Source organism: Macaca thibetana, chromosome 9 (assembly GCF_024542745.1).
Source record: "Macaca thibetana thibetana isolate TM-01 chromosome 9, ASM2454274v1, whole genome shotgun sequence".
NCBI lineage: Eukaryota > Metazoa > Chordata > Mammalia > Primates > Cercopithecidae > Macaca > Macaca thibetana.
The window spans coordinates 59766639-59785530 of record NC_065586.1 but is presented as its reverse complement, the minus strand read 5'-3'; the positions used below and the strand labels follow the sequence as shown (position 1 = coordinate 59785530).

The window sequence follows — 18892 nt, the reverse complement described above, 5'->3', positions numbered from 1 at the left end:
GAGAATCACTTGAACCCAGGAGGCAGAGGCTGCAGTGAGCCAAGTTCGCACCACTGCACTGTAGCCTGGGCCACAGAGCAAGAACTGACATCTTTCACTTTTCTGAGACAGTTCTGTCTCACAAAAAAAAAAAAAAAAAAGAAAGAAAGAAAGAAAAAAAAGAAACTTTCAAATATCCTAGAAAAAATGACACAGGTCACAAGAAAACAAAAATGTATTTTGCAAGAATACAATATAGGCTTACCTTGGCTTCTGTTTTCATTTAAAAACTCAAATGCTATTTTTAAAAAATGTGCTTTGAGGCCGGGCGCGGTGGCTCAAGCCTGTAATCCCAGCACTTTGGGAGGCCGAGACGGGCGGATCACGAGGTTAGGAGATCGAGACCATCCTGGCGAACACGGTGAAACCCCGTCTCTACTAAAAAAAATACAAAAAACTAGCCGGGCGTGGTGGCGGCGCCTGTAGTCCCAGCTACTCGGGAGGCTGAGTCAGGAGAATGGCAGGAACCCGGGGGGCGGAGCTTGCAGTGAGCTGAGATCCGGCCACTGCACTTCAGCCCGGGCGACAGAGCCAGACTCCGTCTCAAAAAAAAAAAAAAAAAAATGTGCTTTGTAGAAACATGTTTCTTGCTTTCAACATGGCACGGGAAGGTATTGCTACCATACAGCGCCAAAACACTAAAATATGGGTTACAGAAAAGCTTGTTAGTTTCATACCAACAATAATAGGGCTAGATTTCCTATTTGCAACAAGTTGTGTAACGAATATAACAGCTTTTCCTTAAAAGTCAGTTATCTATAGAGAATATTTATACAGACAAACTGAAAGAAATAAGAAAAATTCCAGAAGAGTGAGTTTTTTAAAAAACATTTTTGTACATTCTACCATCATACCTCCTGAATATACAAATATTCATGTATGTGCCTGATATAAGCCATAAAAATAAAATTCACAAATTTATTATATGAAATTATCCCTGAAACTAAGCAAAATTTGGATAAGTTTTTCTACAAATATACTCTCTGGGAGAAAAAGATAGAAAAGTAAGCCTTAAAGTGAATTCAATTTTTCTACTACTTCTCATTAAATATTAAAAATGTGTCCATATTTTTTAATATTGATAAACTAAATTAAAAACCTTAGTGAAGTACAAGGTATGGTAGCTCCTATCTATAAGCTCAGCTACTTGGAAGGCTAAGGTGGGAGGACGGCTTGAGTGCAGGAGTTCCAGGCCAGCCTGGGCAACACAGTGAGAACCCAGATCTAGAATGAATGAATGAATGAATGAATGAATGAATGAATGAATGAATAAAAAATAGGCTGGGCCCAGTAGCTCACACCTGTAATCCCAGCATGCTGGGAGGCCAAGGCGGGTGCATTACTTAAGGTCAGGAGTTCGAGACCAGATCGGTTGACAGGGTGAAACCCCATCTCTACTAAAAAAAAAAAAAAAAAATACAAAAATTAGCTGGGCAAGGTGGCAGGCACCTGTAATCCCAGCTACTTAGGAGGCTGAGGCAGGAAAATCGCTTGAACCTGGGAGGCGGAGGTTGCAGTGAGTAGAGATCGCACTACCGCACTCTGTCTAGGCAACAGAGCGAGACTCCATCTCAAAAAAATAGTAATAAAAATAAAATAAAACAGACCAGGTGCAGTGGCTCATACCTGTAAGTCCCAGCAATTTGGGAGCGAAGCAGGCAGATCACTTGACCTCATGAGTTCCAAACCAGGCTACACAACACAGTGACAACTCATCTCTACGAAAAATACAAAAAAACTAGCCAGGCACAGTGGTGTGCACCTACAGTCCCAGCTACTCAGGAGGCTGAGGCAGGAGGATCACTTGAGCCCAGTGAGGTTGAAGCTGCAGTGAGTTGAGATCCCACCACTGCACTCCCACCTGGGAAAGCATTAGACCCTGTCTTAAAAATAAAATAAAACAACATAGATAGACAGAAAACCCAGTTTATCCTATATGTATAATTAAATATCAGATACAGTTATTATTTACATACACTATTGAGGATTTTTAATCTGATCAATTTTATTGAGTTAGCTTCTCCCCAATTTTAAGCGCAACCCCTCTCAGATGGCACATAACTATAAAAAACATTAAATACAGAATTTTATAGTCAAATCACATTTGTACCCAAAAGTAGGCTTTTCCCCCTTGTTTTAATTCATAAATTTATTCAACAGACTTGATTTTACAAATTCTAACCATCCTAGAATTTTCCTCATGTCAAGATATTACAAGCATTGTAACAGCCTATTCTAAGTGTTTTACCCACTGATAGTCAAGAGATTTCCCCTAAAAGTAAACAGCAAACTAGAAAACCATTGCCAGCTATATGATAAAGAATATATTTGAAGGCCGAGTGATGTGGCTCATGGCTGTAATCCCAGCACTTACAGAGGCCGAGGCCGGCACATCACCAAGATCAGGAGATCGAGACTAGCCTGGCCAACATGGCAAAACCCAGTCTCTACTAAAAAATGCAAAAACAAGCGGGGCATGGTGGTGCATGCCTGTACCCCACTTACTCGGGAAGCTGAGGCAGGAAAATCCTTGAACCCAGGAGGCGGAGGTTGCAATGAGCAGAGATCTTGCCAAAGCACTCCAGCCTGGGAGACAGAGTGAGACACAATCTCAAAAAAAAAAAAAAAGAATATATTTGGCTGGGCGTGGTGGCATACACCTGTTATCTCGGCACTTTGGGAGGCCAAGACAGGAGAATGACTTGAGCTCAAGAGTTTGAGACCAGCCTTGGCAACATGGTGAGGCCCCGTCTCTACAAGAAATACAAAGAATTAGCCAGGCATGGTGGTACATGCCTCTGGTCCCAGCTACTCAGGAGGCTGAGATGGGAGGATTGCTTAAGCCCAGAAGGTCAAAGCTGTAGTGAGTGGTGATCGTGCCACTGCACTCCAGCCTCTTTTTGGTTTTTGGAGATGGAGTCTCACTCTGTTACCCAGGCTGGAGTATAGTGGTGTGATCTCTGCTCACTGCAACCTCCGCCTCCTGGGTTCAAGCAATTCTCCTGCCTCAGCGTCCAGAATAGCTGGGACTACAGGTGCACGCCACCACGCCCAGCTAATTTTTGCATTTTCAGTCGAGATGGGGTTTCACCATGTTGGCCAGGCTGGTCTCAAACTCCTGATCTCAGGTGATCCACCCGCCTCGGTCTCCCAAAGTGCTGGGGTTACAGGCGTGAGCCACTGCACCCAGCCTACCACCCTCTTCTTTTTTTGAGACCCTGTCACTCCCACCAAAAAAAAGAATATTTTTACTACGAAGAGATTTAAAACATGTCAAAATAAGAAAAAAAATTGCACATGCCATAACAAAGATAGGCAAAGACATGAACAGTTAGAAATATGACTATCTTGAAAACCCAAAAGGGCTGGGCATGGTGGCTTACACCAAAACTTTGGGAGGCTGAGGCAGGCTGACCATTTGAGGCCAGTAGTTTGAGACCAGCCTGGCCAACATGGTGAAACTCTGTCTCTACTAAGAATACAAAAAATTAGCTGGGCATGATAGCGCGTACCTGTAATCCCAGCTACTCAGAAGGCTGAGAGGGAAGAATCACTTGAATCCAGAAGGCGAAGGTTACAGTTGAGCCGAGATTGCGCCACTGCACTCCAGCCTAGGTGACAAAGCAAGGCTCTGTCTCAAAAAAAAAAAAAAAAAAAAAGAATAAAAAACATATAATTAACAAAAGGATTTAGTGGCTCATACCTGTAATCCTAGCACTATGGGAGGCTGAGGACAGATCACTTGAGGCCACGAGTTCAAGACCAGCTAGGCCATGGAGAAACCTCATCTCTACCAAAAATACAAAAATTAGTCACACATGGAGCCACACACATGTAATTCCAGCTACTGCGGAGGCTAAAGTGGAAGGATCATTTGAGCCCAGGAGGTCAAAGCCGCAGTGAGCCAGTATCACACCCCTGCACTCCAGCCTGGGTGATACCTGTCTCAAAAAACAAACAAAAAAACTGTATGGTATCGGCCCAGGAATAAACAACTGAAAAGAACAGAGATATTCAAAAGTAAACACATGCAGGCTGGGCGCAGTGACTCGTACCTGTAACCCCAGCACTTTGGGAGGCCAAGGCGGATGGATCACTTGAGGTCCGGAGTTTGAGACCAGCATGGCCAACATGGTGAAACCCCGTCTCTACTAAAATTACAATAAATTAGCCAGGTGTAGTGGCATGCACCTGTAGTCCCAGCTACTCCGGAGGCTGAGGCAGAGAATCACTTGAACACTGGTGGCGGATGTTGCAGGGAGCCGAGATCACACCATTGCACTCCAGCCTAGGCAACAAAAGTGAGACTCCATCTCCAAAAAACAAACAAAAAAAAGGAAACACAGGCATACATACATACACACACACATGGTGAATATACGGCAATTGAGAATATGATGAAGACAAGATTTAATATCATTAAAGACAGGATATTCAACAACTAGGCTTAGGTCAGTTACATATTTGTGGAGAAAAAGAGTACCTCCAAAAACATATAAAAATAAATTCCAAATCAATTAAAGGGCTAAATATGTTAAGCTAGTAAAGAGTTCGAATATAAAATATTTTTATAATTTTGGTATGGAGAGAGCCTTCTTTTTTTTTGAGACGGAGTCTGGCTCTGTCGCCCAGGCTGGAGTGCAGTGGCCGGATCTCAGCTCACTGCAAGCTCCGCCTCCCGGGTTTACGCCATTCTCCTGCCTCAGCCTCCCGAGTAGCTGTGACTACAGGCGCCCACCACCTCGCCCGGCTAGTTTTTTGTATTTCTTAGTAGAGACGGGGTTTCACCGTGTTAGCCAGGATGGTCTCGATCTCCTGACCTCGTGATCCGCCCGTCTTGGCCTCCCAAAGTGCTGGGATTACAGGCTTGAGCCACCGCGCCCGGCCCCGTAGAGAGCCTTCTTAAGCAAGCCTCAAAACCCAGAAACCATTAAGAAAAAAGATAGTTATGAAATTTTAGCACATCAACAGACACTATAGATGATGCAACAGATTGTAGAAAATACGTGCGACATGTGTTAAAAATACAGGGATACATAGACAGAGTTCCTATTAGTCAAAAGAAAAGTGAAGAGAGGTGTGCATAGTTAATGGGTACCAAAAAAAAATAGAAAGGCTGGGCATGGTGGCTTACCTCTGTAATCCCATCGCTTTAGGAGGCCAAGGCAACAGATCAGTTGAGGCCAGGAGTTTAAAACTAGCCTGGCCAACATGGTGAAACCCTGTCTCTACTAAAAAATACAAAAATTAGCTGGGCATGGTGGTACCCACCTGTAATTCCAACTACTTGGGAGGCTGAGGGACAAGAATCGCTTCAACCCGGGAGGCAGAGGTTGCAGTGAGCCGAGATCACACCACTGCACTCCAGTCTGGGCGACAGAGCGAGACTATCTCAAAAAAAAAAAAAAAAAAAAAAAAAAATAGAAAGAATGAGTAAGAGGGAGTATTTGATAGCACAAATGCTTAATAATTTGTAAGTCAATAATTTAATTGTACATTTTAAAATAACTATGAGTATAATTGCTCATAACACAAATAATGAATGCTGAGGGGATAAATTCCCCATTTTACATGATGTGATTATTATGCAATGCATGCCCATATCAAAACATCTCATGTACCCAATAAATATACACACCTACTATGTACCCACAAAAAAATACATATATTTTTAAAAATAAAGCCGAGCATAGTGGCTCACACCTGTAATCCCAGCACTCTGCAAAGCTGAGGTAGGCAGATTGCTTGAGGTCAGGAATTCCAGAACAGCCTGGGCAACATAGCAAAACTCTGTTTCTACAAAAAATACAAAAATTAGCTGGTCATGATGGCTCACACTGTGGTCCCAGCTACTCGGGACGTTGAGGTGGGATGATCACCTGAGCTTGGGAAATTGAGGCTGTAGTGAGCGAAATCACTCCAGCCTGGGCAACAAAGACATCTCTCTCCAAAAAAAAAGGCCCAGCACAGTGGCTCACACCTGTAATCCCAGCACATTGGAAGGCCAAGGCGAGAGGATCACTTGAGGCCAGGAGTTCGAGACCAGCCTGGCAAACATGGTGAAACCCTGTCTCTACTAAAAATACAAAATTAGCCGGGGGTGGTGGCAGGTTCCTGTAATCCCAGCTACTTGGGAGACTGAGGCAGGAGAACTGCTTGAACCCAGGAGGCGGAGGCTGCAGTGAGCCGAGATTGCGCCACTGCACTCCAGCCTAGGCAACAGCGAGACTCCATCTCCAAAAAAAAAAAAAAAAATTACTTCAAGCTCCATTCATGTATCCTCAGCAAACTAACACAGGAACAGAAAACCAAATACCGCATGTTTTCACTTAAAAGTGGGAGCTAAACAATGAAAACACATGGACACAGGGAAGAGAACAACACACACTAGGGCCTGTGCGGGGGTGGGGAGAGCATCAGGATAAACAGCTAATGTATGCACAGCTTAATACCTAGGTGATGAGTTAATAGGTACAGCAAACCACCATGGCACACATTTATGTAACAAGCCTGCACATCCTGCATGTGTATCCAGGAACTTTAAATTAAATTAAATTCTTAAAAAAAAATACAAAAATTATCTGGGCGTGGTGGCAGGTGCCTGTAATCTTGCCTCTTCAGGAGGCTGAGGCACAAGAACCATTTGAACCTGAGAGGCGGAGACTACAGCGAGCTGAGCTCACACCACTGCACTCCAACCTTGACAACAGAACGAGACTCTGTCTCAAAAAAAAAAAAAACTTAAAAAAATGTTTTCAGAGAATAAATGTAGCTTTGATACAAAAAGAAAAACTGAAATGGGCCCAGGGAGGGGGGAGGGGTAGAATGGGAAGAAAAAAGCCCAGTTACAAAATAAGCAAAGAATAAGCAATTCCACTGAAAGAAATACAGCCAAAAAAGAAATAAAAAGATGTTAGGCCAGGCATAGTGGCTCACACCTGTAATCTCAGCACTTTGGAAGGCCAAGGAGGGCAGATCACCTAAGGTCGGGAGTTCGAGACCAGCCTGACCAACATGGAGAAACCCGTCTCTACTAAAAATACAAAATTAGCCGGGCGTGGTGGCGCACACCTGTAATCCCAGCTACTCAGGAAGCTGAGGCAGGAGAATTGCTTCAAACCAGAAGGTAGAGGTTATGGTGAGCCGAGATCGCGCCATTGCACTCCACCCTGGGCAACAAGAGAGAAACCTTGTCTCAACAACAACAAATATAAATTAGCCAACTATGGTGGCACATGCCTGTAATCCCAGTTACTTGGGAGGCTGAGGCAGGAGAATCACTTGAACCCAGGAGGCAGAAGTTGCAGTGAGCTGAGATCATGCCACTGCACTCCAGCCTGGGCAACAGAGACAGACTCTGTCTAAAAATAATAATAATAAATAAAATAAATAAAAAATAATAAAAAATATGGAAAATGTTCAACTTCATATCAAATAAATGGAAATTTAAAATGAAATCACTTGGCCAGGTGCAGTGGCTCATACCTGTAATCCCAGCACTTTGGAGGGCTGAGGTGGAAAAATTGCTTGAGCTCAGGAGTTCAAGATCAGCCTGGGCAATATAGTGAGACCTCATCTCCTCAAAAAAATTAAAGATTAGGCTTTCTCTTCCTGGTTCCTAGCAGAGTCAGGAAAAGCTTTGTTGAGAGGGCAGGGTGAAAAACACTTTTTAAAAATTAGCTGGGCATGGTGGTGCACATCTGTAGTTCCAGCTACTCGGGAGGCTGAGGTGAGAGGATCGTTTGAGTCCAGGAGGTAAAGTCTACAGTAAGCTGTGATTGCACAACTGCACTCCAGCCTAGGCGACAAAGTAAGACCCTGTCTCAAGAAATAAAAATAAGGCAGTGGTTCGCACCTGTAATCTCAGCACTTCGGGAGTGCAAGGTGGACGGATCATCTGAGGTCAGGAGTTTGAGACCAGCCTGGCTGACATGGTGAAACCCCATCTCTACTAAAAATACAAAAATTAGCCGGGCTTGGTGGCAGGTGCCTGTAATCCCAGCTACTCAGGAGGCTGAGGCCGGAAAATTGCTTGAACCGGGGAGGCGGAGGTTGCAGTGAACCGAGTTGTGCCACTGCACTCCAGCCTGGGTGACACAGCGAGACTCCATCTCAAAACATTAATAAATAAAAATAAATAAATAAAATGAGATCACCTGTCTTCTCTTTTTAGCAGCAGGGTCTCACTCTCACTCTGACATCCAGGCTGGAGTGTAGTGGCATGATTTAGCTGACTGCAACCTCAAATACCAGGGCTCAAGTGATCTTCCTGCCTCAGCCCCTCAAGTAGCCAGGACTATAGGTGCATGCTGCCAGACCCAGCTAATTTTTAAAATTTTTTGGTAAAAAATTAGCCAGGGCCGGGCACAGTGGCTCACGCCTATAATCCCAGCACTCTGGGAGGATGAGGCAGGGTGGATCGCCTGAGGTCAGAATTTTAAGACCAGTCTGGCCAACATGGTGAAACTCCCTCTCTACTAAAAGTACAAAAATTAGCTGGGCATGGTGGCTCACGCCTGTAATCCCAACTACTTGGGAGGCTGAGGAAGGACAATCGCTTGACCCAGGAGGCAGAGGTTGCAGCGAACTGTGATTGCGCCACTGCACTCCAGCCTGGGTCACAGAGCGTGACTCCATCTCAAAAAAAAAAAAAAATTAGCCAGGCCTGGTAGCTGGCACCTGTAATCTCAGCTACTCAGGAGGCTGAGGCAGGCTAATCGCTTGAACCTGGGGGCAGAGGTTGCAGTGAACTGAGATTATGACACTGCACTCTTGCCTGGGCGACAGAGCGAGACTCCATCTCAAAAAAAAAAATTTTTTTTTTGGTAGAGGCCAGGCAGGTGGCTTACACCTGTAATCCCTGCACTTTGGGAGGCCAAGACAGGCAGATCACCTGAGGTCAGGAGTTTGAGACCAGCCTAGACAACATGGTGAAACCCTGTCTCTACTAAAAATACAAAAATTATCTGGGTATGGTGGGGTGTGCCTGTAGTCCCAGCTACCGGGAGGCTGAAGCATGAGAATCACTTGAACCCAGGAGGTGGAGGTTGCACTCCAGCCTGGGCGATGAAGCAAGACTAATCTCAAAAAACCAAAACAAAACAAAACTGCACGTATTTCTTTTTTTCTTTTCTTTGAGACACAGTGTCTGTCAGTCACCCAGTCTGGAGTGCAGTGGTGGGATCATGGCTCACTACAGCCTCAACTTCCCAGGCTCAAGCGATCCTCTTGCCTCAGCCTCCTAAGTAGCTGGGATTACAGGTGCATGCCACCACATCCTGGCTAAATTTTTTAATTTTTTTGTAGAGACAGTGTTTCTCTATTTTGCCATACCCAGGATGGTCTCGAACTTGTGGGCTCCAAAGTGCTGGGATTATAGGCGTTAGCCACCACACTCAGCCTAATATGTGTTATAATGCAATTGTACTCTTCCACTTTTTTCTAAATCAGAGAAGCATTTATTAAATGCCCCAGCAGTGCAGCTGAAGACAGAAAAATTAAACAGTAATATAGCAAACCAAATATAGGAAGCACCTAAATAAAACACCTGAATCACTTATCCTTAGTACAAGTAGGAAGTATAAGTACAGTTTAAGGTAAACAAGTAATCAGTTTGTATTCTATCATCTATCAGTAAATAGCCTCTTGACAAAACTGGTTTCCCAAAATTAGCTGAGGGCATCTATAACTCTACAGTAATTATTAAATATAACTTGGCAATGTGGTACAGTATAAGGAACAGTTAACTGGAAACCAGGACATCTGGGACATTGCAGCTATGTGACTTTGGGTAAGTCATTTAAAAGTTCTCTAGGCAGCCAAGCACGGTGGCTCACACCTGTAATCCCAGCACTTTGGGAGGCCGAGGCGGGTGAATCACCTGAGGTCGGGAGTTCGACACCAGCGTGACCAACATGAGAAACCCCGTCTCTACTAAAAATACAAAATTAGCCGGACCTGGTGGTGCATGCCTGTAATTCCAGCTACTCGGGGGGCTGAGGCAGAAGAATCGCTTGAACCCGAGGGCCGGAGGTTGCAGCGAGCCGAGATCGCACCATTACACTCCAGCCTGGGAAACAAGTACGAAACTGTGTCTCAAAAAAAAAAAAAAAAAAAAAAGTTCTCTAGGCTTGCCGGGCACAGTGGGTCATGCCTGTAATCCCAGTACTTTGGGAGGCCAAGGTGGGCAGATCACTTGAGGTAAGGAGTTCGAGACGAGCCTGACCAATATGGTGAAACTCTGTCTCTACTGAAAATACAATGATTAGTCGGTCGTGGTGGTGGGCGCCTGTAGTCCCAGCTACTCAGGAGGCTGAGACAGGAGAATTTCTTGAACCTGGGAGGTGGAGGTTGTAGTGAGCCAAGCCAAGATTGTGCCACTGCACTCTAGCCTGGGCGACAGAGCGAGACTCCATCTCAAAAAAAAAGAAAAAGAAAAAAAAGAAAAAAGAAAGTTCCCTAGGCTTTAGTTTCCTCAATATAAAATGAATGGAATGGACTGTTGACCTCTGAGCATTCTAGTAAGTCTAGAACTGATTATCAATACTTCATTAATGGTATTTGTCATTCTCCCTTAGGTTTTGGGGGATTCTTTTTTTTTTTTCTTATCAGTAGAAATAGGGTCTCACTCCATTGGCCAGGCTGGTCTTGAACTCCTGGCCTCAAGCAATCCTCCTGCCTTAGCCTCCTAAAGTGCTGGAATTACAGACCTAATCTCACTCAGATTTTTAAAGAAGCCATTTACAAAGATATAAAATTTGGGGGCCAGATGTGGTGGCTCATGCCTACTTTGGGAGGCCGAAGCGGGTCAATCATCTGAGGTCAGGACTTCGAGACCAGCCTGCCCAACATGGTGAAACCCTGTCTCTACTAAAAATACAAATAAGTATCTGGGTGTGGTGGTGAGCGCCTATAATCCCAGCTACTGGGGAGGCTGAGGACAAGAGCAAAACTCCGTCTCAAAAAACAAACAGGTTGGGTGCATCATGCACATATTTAGCATCATGCTAACATTCACATTAGTTCCTCATATGTAGTGTAAATATCTGAGGGAGAAAATATATGAATAAATAAACAGATACCCCTATCCATTTATACCTTCCAAGTCCCACCCAGAATTCTGGTCTCCCGGCCAATTCCACCTGCAACCTCTCCCCACTTCCTCCACACCAAGACTCCCTCTCTCCCTACAAAAGAAAGAAATCTTTCTTAGTATATTAGAATCACATAAATTTCCGACACCAATCTCTAATCTACCATTTACTAGCTCAATAATCTTTGGTAACTTCCTGAACTTTTTAAGCCTCAGTTTTCTTTAAAACTAAAGTAACTAGTACCAGCTGCAGAGCAGAGTGTTGTTATAAGATAAAATGAGATAATGTGCCTGGCACATTAATAATCACTCAATGAATGTCAGCTATTATTATTATTGCCTTAAGACTGTTGTAATATTTATTTACTTACTTATTGATTTATTTTGAGACAGAATCTTGCTCTGTTGCCTACGTTGGAGTGTAGTGGCATGATTTCGGCTCACTGTAACCTCTACTTCCTGGGTTCAAGTGATTTTCCTGCCTCAGCCTCCCGAGTGGCTGGAATTACTGGCAGGCATCACCATGCCCAGCTAATTTTTGTATTTTTAGTAGAGACGGTGTTTCACCATGTTACCCAGGCTGATCTCGAACTCCTTAAGTGATCCGCCCACCTCAGCCTCCCAAAGTGGTGGGATTACAGGTCTGAGCTGCTGTGCCTGTTCCATATTTATTTACATTTACAGTAAAGGAGTACTAAAAAAAACTAATAGGACCAGCGAGGTGGCTCACACCTATAATCGTAGCACTTTGGGAGGCTGAGGAGGGAGGCTCACTTGAGCCCAGGTGCGCGAGATCAGCATGAGCAACATAGGGAGATCCTGTCTCTAGAAAAAGTACAAAAATTAGCCAAGCACCTGTAGTCCCAGCTCTTGGAGAGGATGAAAAGCAAGAGGATTCCTTAAACCCAGGTGACTGAGGCTGCAGTGAGCCGTGATTACTCCACTGCACACCAGCCTGGACGACAGAGAATGCGTCTTAAAAAAAAAAAAAGGTTTAATTTATGAACTGACCAGTGAATTTTCTTCTCAAACTTCCATTCTTTTATCTCTTCTGAGAAACTTACTACGTGTTTCACTAATGCAGCACAGTTTAGAGTTTGCTTAACACTTTGTAATTTTGAAAACTCTTAGGCTGGGCATGGTGGCTCAAGCCTGTAATCCCAGCACTTTGGGAAGCCAAGCTGCCAAGGCAGGAGGATTGCTGGGTATCATAGCCAGATCAGCTTAGGCAACATAGCAAGGCCTCGTCTCTAAAAAAAAAATTTTAATAATTAACTGGGCGTGGATACATGCACCTGTGGTCCTATCTACTCGGGAGGCTGAGGTGGGAGGATAGCTTGGGCCCAGGAGGTTGAAGTAGCAGTGAGCTGTGATGACACCACTGCACTCCAGCCTGAGCAACAGAGTGAAAACCTGTCTCAAAAAAAAAAAGAAAAGAAAATTCTTACTTTTGAGAGGCTGAGGCGGGAGTATCACTTGAGCCCAGGAGTTTGAGACCAGCCTGGCAACATAGCAAGACCCCATCTCCAAAAAAAAATCAGCTGGGCATGGTGGCCCTCACCTGTAGTCTCAGCTCTATTCAGGAGACAGAGGTATGAGGATGGTTGGAGCCCAGAAGGTTGAAGTTGCAGTGAGCCATGATCTTGCCACTGCATTCCAGCCTAAGTAACACAGTGAGACCCTGTTGCAAAAAAAAAAAAAAAAAAAAAAAAAAAGACAATTATTTGTCCTGTCAACTACTATATAAAACTCTTCGGGGGCAGAATCTTGTCTCATACTTTCATGTTAATATATTGTGCTTATTACATTGTTAAGTATCTTTTTCTCTATCAGTCTGCCCTCATAGGGTCTGAGTAATTCCAAGGCAGAGATCAAGTTCTACCTGTATTTGTATCCTGAAGGCTTGGCAATCAGACACAAATAGGTCCCAATAAATATTAAGTGGATAAATGAATTAATCTTTTTTCCCTGCAATGCCTGACACAGTACTTTACACATAACAGGAGTTCAGTAGAGCTTGTTATTGGATTCATGCAGAAATCTTTTGGACTCAACCACCACACAAAGCTTTATCTTGCCTCAGAAAAGCACTTCTATTTTAAAGTTTAGCTGCTGACATTACAAATTAGGTTTTACTCTAACATATATCAAATAAATGGGTTCAGTGACTAACCACATCAAGACCAGCTGAAGAAGGATTTTAAAAGCCTTTTTTTTTTTTTTTTTTTTTTTTTTTTTTTTTGAGACGGAGTCTCGCTCTGTCGCCCAGACTGGAGTGCAAATGGTGCGATCTCGGCTTACTGCAATCTCCGCCTCCCGGGTTCAAACGATTCTCCTGCCTCAGCTTTCCGATAGCTGGGATTGCAGGCGCGCGCCACCATGCCTGGCTAATTTTTGCATTTTTTTAGTGGAGACGGGGTTTCACTATGTTAGCCAGGCTGGTCTCGAACTCCTGAGCTCAAGCAATCCGCCCGCCTCCGTCTCCCAAAGTGCTAGGATTACAGGCGTGAGCCACCGCGCCCAACCAAAAAGCCATTATACTAATTAATGCATTTGTCAACCTCAACATGAAAAAATCCAGTTATATAATCACGAGAGGTTATCCTTTTCAAATTTATACTTACAAAAGATAGAAAAATGATCACAAAACTCGTATCTGTCGATTGAAATAAATTATTTTTATGACTGACTTGAAGCCATTGTTTTCACTACAAATAACAGTTAAGCAGAAAAGTGGTCCACACCTATTTCCAGAAAACACTCCTTAAGACTCAAAGACTAGATGTTTTCCCCTCTCAGTGATTTTAACTCCTGAGAGACACCTTTTATTTCAACATTGAGACATTCAAAACATGTTCGGTCTCCTAAAATAAAATTTAATTCATTTCTTAAAAGGCAACTAGCTTGATAGGCACACTTTAGGAACACTAGGTTTTACATCCAAATAATTAAAACCATCCCTAGATTTAGTGTTCAGCCTGCTGCTGCAATTAAAAAAAAAAAAATTGGTTTTTTAGTTACATTTTTGGAAGGTTTAAGTGTCGTATTCCACATTTTTTCACCATATCATCTAACCTGACTACCTTGCATATATTTCATAAGCACATCGTAAAGAAATTGTACACTTGAATGAGTCTGGGAAGAAACGTAAGCTTAGCACACACCCCCTTCTTCCAACTCAATACGCTTCAGAGGAAGCAACCTTAGTGTTTTTTTCTTCTCAAGAATCGCTCTCTCCCGCCCCCCCACCCTGCGCTTTATTTTAGAATAGCAATCATTCATTATCCTACTCGTAGTTTCTCAGCGAAAAGAACCATCCCAACTAATACTAGTTCACCAGGACTTCCCTTTCGCATCTCAGAGTGTCCGTGGGGAATTTCTCCGGAAAGAGGGAAAGGAGGCAGTGACGGTCTGGGACGCCACCATTCCCGCCACGCCATGTAGGACCCAGATCCTGGCGCGCGGTACCCGACCAGCCTCAGGCAGAGCCCGGGGATCTGTAAAGATCTGATCCCTTCTCCTCCCTCCACCCCCTAACCAGTGAAAAGAAAACTGGGCCCAGCCTCTGTGCTCTCATTCAACATACCCTCCTCCTCGCTGTACCCCATTTCTTCCCACTTCTTTCCCAATGTAGCCTGGTCCCTTTATCCAGTTCCGAGTCTCCGTAAACACCCTGCTCCCAACACACACACCCCTCCACGCTCCAGCCCGCGCCCCTTGAACCCCACTACACCCGGGTCCCTCCCCCTGGACCTCCCAGCAGCTCTAGCCCTCCCTGCGTGCCCTAGAGCAGACCGGCGCCGCGTCCCTGTACCCACAGGACCCAGGTCCTGCCCCACACGTCACACTCAGGTCCATTCCTCCCGCGACCTAACCTTCCCCGCGCCCCCTCCCCAAGCGCTACCCCCTACACCCGGTTACCCCCGGCCCCGCCCCCCTGAGGGTGTCGCACTCACCGCTTCTGCCGCCGCATACTTAACCGCCGCGGCTGCTATAGCTACAGGGAGCCAAGGCAACCAGCTCTCGCGACACTTTTCTTGGCCACGGCGAGAGCAGACGAGAAGAGACTCTCGCAAGAAAGTAAATGAGTCAGGCTGGAAACGGCGAAGTATATCTCGCGATAGCAGAGTTTAAAATGGCGGACTCAAGGCGTTTTATGGGTGGCCCAGAAAGGCATGGAGGTGGGGCGCGGGCGAGGATGAAGCTTAAATTGGCCGGGAGTCGGAAAACGATTGCAGGCGGGACCGTCCGAAGGGGCTGAGGAAACTTAGCCTGGCAGACCCTACACTGGGATAACTTTAGGGATATGGTCTTCTTTTCCCAATTTCCTCAAACTTAGAGCAGCGTCGCCTTTAGCTGAAGGTTCGTTTTCCCAGCATTTTCCTTCTCCAGGCGGAGTAGTTGGAGACAGGGCAAGCCAGAAACTGACCTTCCCATCTCCTCATTCCGTTCCATCAAGAACTTTTCATCGTTCTTTCCCCACCCTGGTTTGTAAATGGTGTTTAGCTTCATAGAAACGTTTGTCCATGGGTGCCCTGCCCCATCAGTTAGCCCCAGCAATAGAGGAAGTTACCCAAAAAAAATTTTTTTGTATTGACCTTGGATGCAGAAAGGAACCGCATTGGTGTGTGATTTGAATTTTGCAACTGTTGCTTCCTGCCCTGTGGCCACGTCCCCCTTACTTGGTGACTCTCAGCACTTAGTTGTGGGGCTTTTTCTCTCTGCTTTCAGACAACTATAAAAGCAGACTAATTGAACAGCATCTAGAACAGAAGGTGGATTTAAAGAACATTGGTCGGCCGGGCGCTGTGGCTCACGCTTGTAATCCCAACACTTCGGGAGGATGAGGCGGGAGGACTGCTTGAGCCCAAATGTTCGAATCCAGCCTGGCCAACATGGCGAAACCCCGTCTCTACAAAAAATACAAAAATGAGCCGGGCATGGGCCGTAGCGGTGTCTCACGCCTGTAATCCCAGCACTTTGGGAGGCCGAGGCTAGCGGATCACGAGGTCAGGAGATCGAGACCATCCTGGCCAACACAGTGAAACCCAGTCTCAGTCTCTACTAAAAATACAAAAGTTAGCTGGGCGTGGTGGCATGTGCCTGTAATCCCAGCTAATCGGGAGGCTGAAGCAGGAGAATTGCTTGAACCAGGGAGTTGGAGGCTGCAGTGAGCCGAGATCACGCCACTACACTCCAGCCTGGCGACAGAGGGAGACCTTGTCTCAAAAAAAAAAAAAAAAAAAATGAGCCGGGTGTAGTGGCGTGCCTGTAGTCCCAGCAACTCGGGAGGATAAGGTGGGAGAATCCCTTGAGCTGGGAGGTGGGGGTTGCAGTGAGCTATGATCACACCACTGCACTCCAACAAACATAACAAGACTCTGCCTCAAGAAAGAGAGTGTAAGAGAGAGAAAAAAATATTTCAACATATAACCAATGTTATTAACAAGATAGCTTACATTCTTTTTTTCGTACTAAGTTTTCAAAATTTGGTGTTTATACTTGGAGCACATCTCATTAAGGACTGGGAGCATTTTAAGAGCTCAAAAGCCACATGCAACTAGTGATGACAGTATCGGACAGCGCAGACCTAGACTCTAGAGTAATGAATGAGCACTCTGGATGACTTGGGGGGGGGGTATCATGGGTGTGTGGTGTATGTAAAAGAAACCCTTGAAATTGCTAACTCCAATGACTGCAGAGGCTAGGCAGGTAACAAAGATGACCTGACATAGGGACTAGGACCCACTGGAGACTACAAACTCCTATCTATAAGAGCCACTTTTCCTGAATTTTAAAACACAGTGATACCAAACAAGATGTCTGAGCAGGACACACAGCTAACTCTGTGGCCAATGTACTGCCTCAGTGAACCATGGTCTTCAAATGTCTGAAACGCAAGGATTTTGTTTTGTTTTTCATTTTTTTGAGACAGGGTCTCTCTGCCATTCATGATCTCAGCTCACTACAACTTCCACCTCTCCCACTCAAGCGATCCTCCCACCTCACCTCCCAAGTAACGGGGACTACAGACACCTACCACTACACCTGGCTAATTCTTGTAGAAAGGGTATTTTAACAGAAGAGTAGTAACTAGGCAAAGGGATGGCAAACCTTGAAAATCTGACCAGATTTCTTGCTGGGTCCTGTACAAGTGTGTGCACTTTAAGCCACCATTGCAATTTAGGATTATAATTTAACTTCTAAGTAGAATTTCCTACTGAGGTAATTTTACAGCCATCCTGGGCTCCCTGTAAATTAATAAGCTGATATCATGATTTTTTATTATAGTTAAAATTTTAGACATTCTGAGCTTAAAATAATTATTTCCAGGTTTTCAAAGTTGTTGACCGGCAGACTCCAGACATTTTTTTCTCCAACTTTAAGAGAAGGCATATATATAGAGAGAGAGAGAGAGAGAGTTTTTTTGTTTGTTTGTTTGTTTGTTTTGAGACAAGGTCTCACTCTTTCACCCAGGCTGGAGTTCAGTGGCATGATCTCAGCTCAATACAACCTCCACCTCCCGGTTTCAAGCAATTCTTTTGCCTCAGCTTCCAAAGTAGCTGGGATTACAGTTGCGTGCCACTGTGCCCAACTAATTTTTTTGCATTTTTAGTAGAGACAGGGTTTCGCCATGTTGGCCAGGCTGGTCTCGAATTTCTGGCTTCAAGTGACCTGCCCACCTGGGCCTCCCAAAGTGCTGGGATTACAGGTGTGAGCCACCACACCTGCCCTACGAGAAGGCTTTTAATTATTTTATGGTTGACTGAAAGCTCTTTGTCACAGAAAAGTTATTTGTCTTTGTACTACTTTTGCCTGATACAGGACCTGGTATATGGAAGGCACATAATATTTGTTAAAGGAACATAGTCCTTAAACTTTTGAGGGGCTCACGGACTTAAAACCTGAGAATCTGATGAAGGCTAAGGCTTATACAGATCTTAACTGTGCCCTATCCATATTCCCTCAAACTACCCCAGAGTTCAACTCAACTTTGGTAGACAGATCTTGTAAAGGCCCAGAACTTCTTACCTCAAACACCTGAGTACCTCTGTGTGGAAGTGCTAGTAGAGTTAACATTACAAGAGACAATCTGCAATCAATGAGAGATGGGATTTGGTAGCTAAATATTCCAGTTCCTCATCCCCTTAGTGGAGTCAGTCTGAGGCATATTCTACTGTAATGTTTCTCAAAATTTTCTAGCATATGATAATCACCTAGAGAGATTAATATGACACAGATTCCAGCCAGGCTCAGTGGCTTACACTTGTAATCACAGCACTTTTGGAGGTTGAGGCAGAAGGATTACTTGAGCCCAGGAGACCAGCCTGGGCAATATGATGAGACTTTGTGAACATGGTGGCACACATCTGTGGTCCCAGCTACCTCAGAGGCTGAGGTGGGAGGATCACTTGAGCCTGGGAGGTTGAGGCTGCAGTGAGCCAAGACTGCATCATTGTGCATCAGCCTGAGTGACAGAGGGGGAGAGTCTGTCTCCAAAAAAAAAATGAAAGAAAAAAGATAGAGATTCCTGGGCCCAAGAGTATGCATTCTAACCAAGCTCCTGGGAATACTGATGCTGCTGCTAATCCATGGATCACATTTTTGGGTTTTTTTTTTTTTTTTTTTTTTTTTTTGAGATGGAGTTTCACTCTTGCTGCCCAAGCTGGAGTGCAACGGCCCGCATGACCTCGGCTCACTGCAACCTCGCCTCCCGGGTTCAAGTGGTTCTCCTGCCTCAGCCTCCCAAGTAGCTGGGAT

General features: G+C 44.8%; 3 protein-coding genes across 19 annotated transcripts in view; 2 read left to right on the top strand and 1 right to left on the bottom strand.

Annotated features, from left to right (window-relative positions):
- The window catches only part of USP54 (ubiquitin specific peptidase 54), a 118489-nt gene extending 102564 nt beyond the window's left edge, over positions 1 to 15925 (bottom strand). For 14 of the 17 annotated variants that reach the window (XR_007728682.1, XR_007728683.1, XM_050803348.1 and 11 more), the window contains exon 1: positions 14718 to 15038. The gene's annotated coding sequence lies outside the window, so the exon portion shown is untranslated. Of the gene's footprint in view, positions 1 to 14717; positions 15039 to 15087 lie in introns of those variants that run through there. The other 3 variants (XM_050803342.1, XM_050803345.1, XM_050803361.1) reach the window with 2 other exon arrangements.
- Positions 1 to 18892, top strand: part of CHCHD1 (coiled-coil-helix-coiled-coil-helix domain containing 1) — a 191658-nt gene that overhangs the window by 99526 nt on the left and 73240 nt on the right. The window lies entirely within an intron of this gene.
- The window catches only part of FAM149B1 (family with sequence similarity 149 member B1), a 519129-nt gene that overhangs the window by 453430 nt on the left and 46807 nt on the right, over positions 1 to 18892 (top strand). The gene's annotated exons all lie outside the window — the stretch shown is intronic.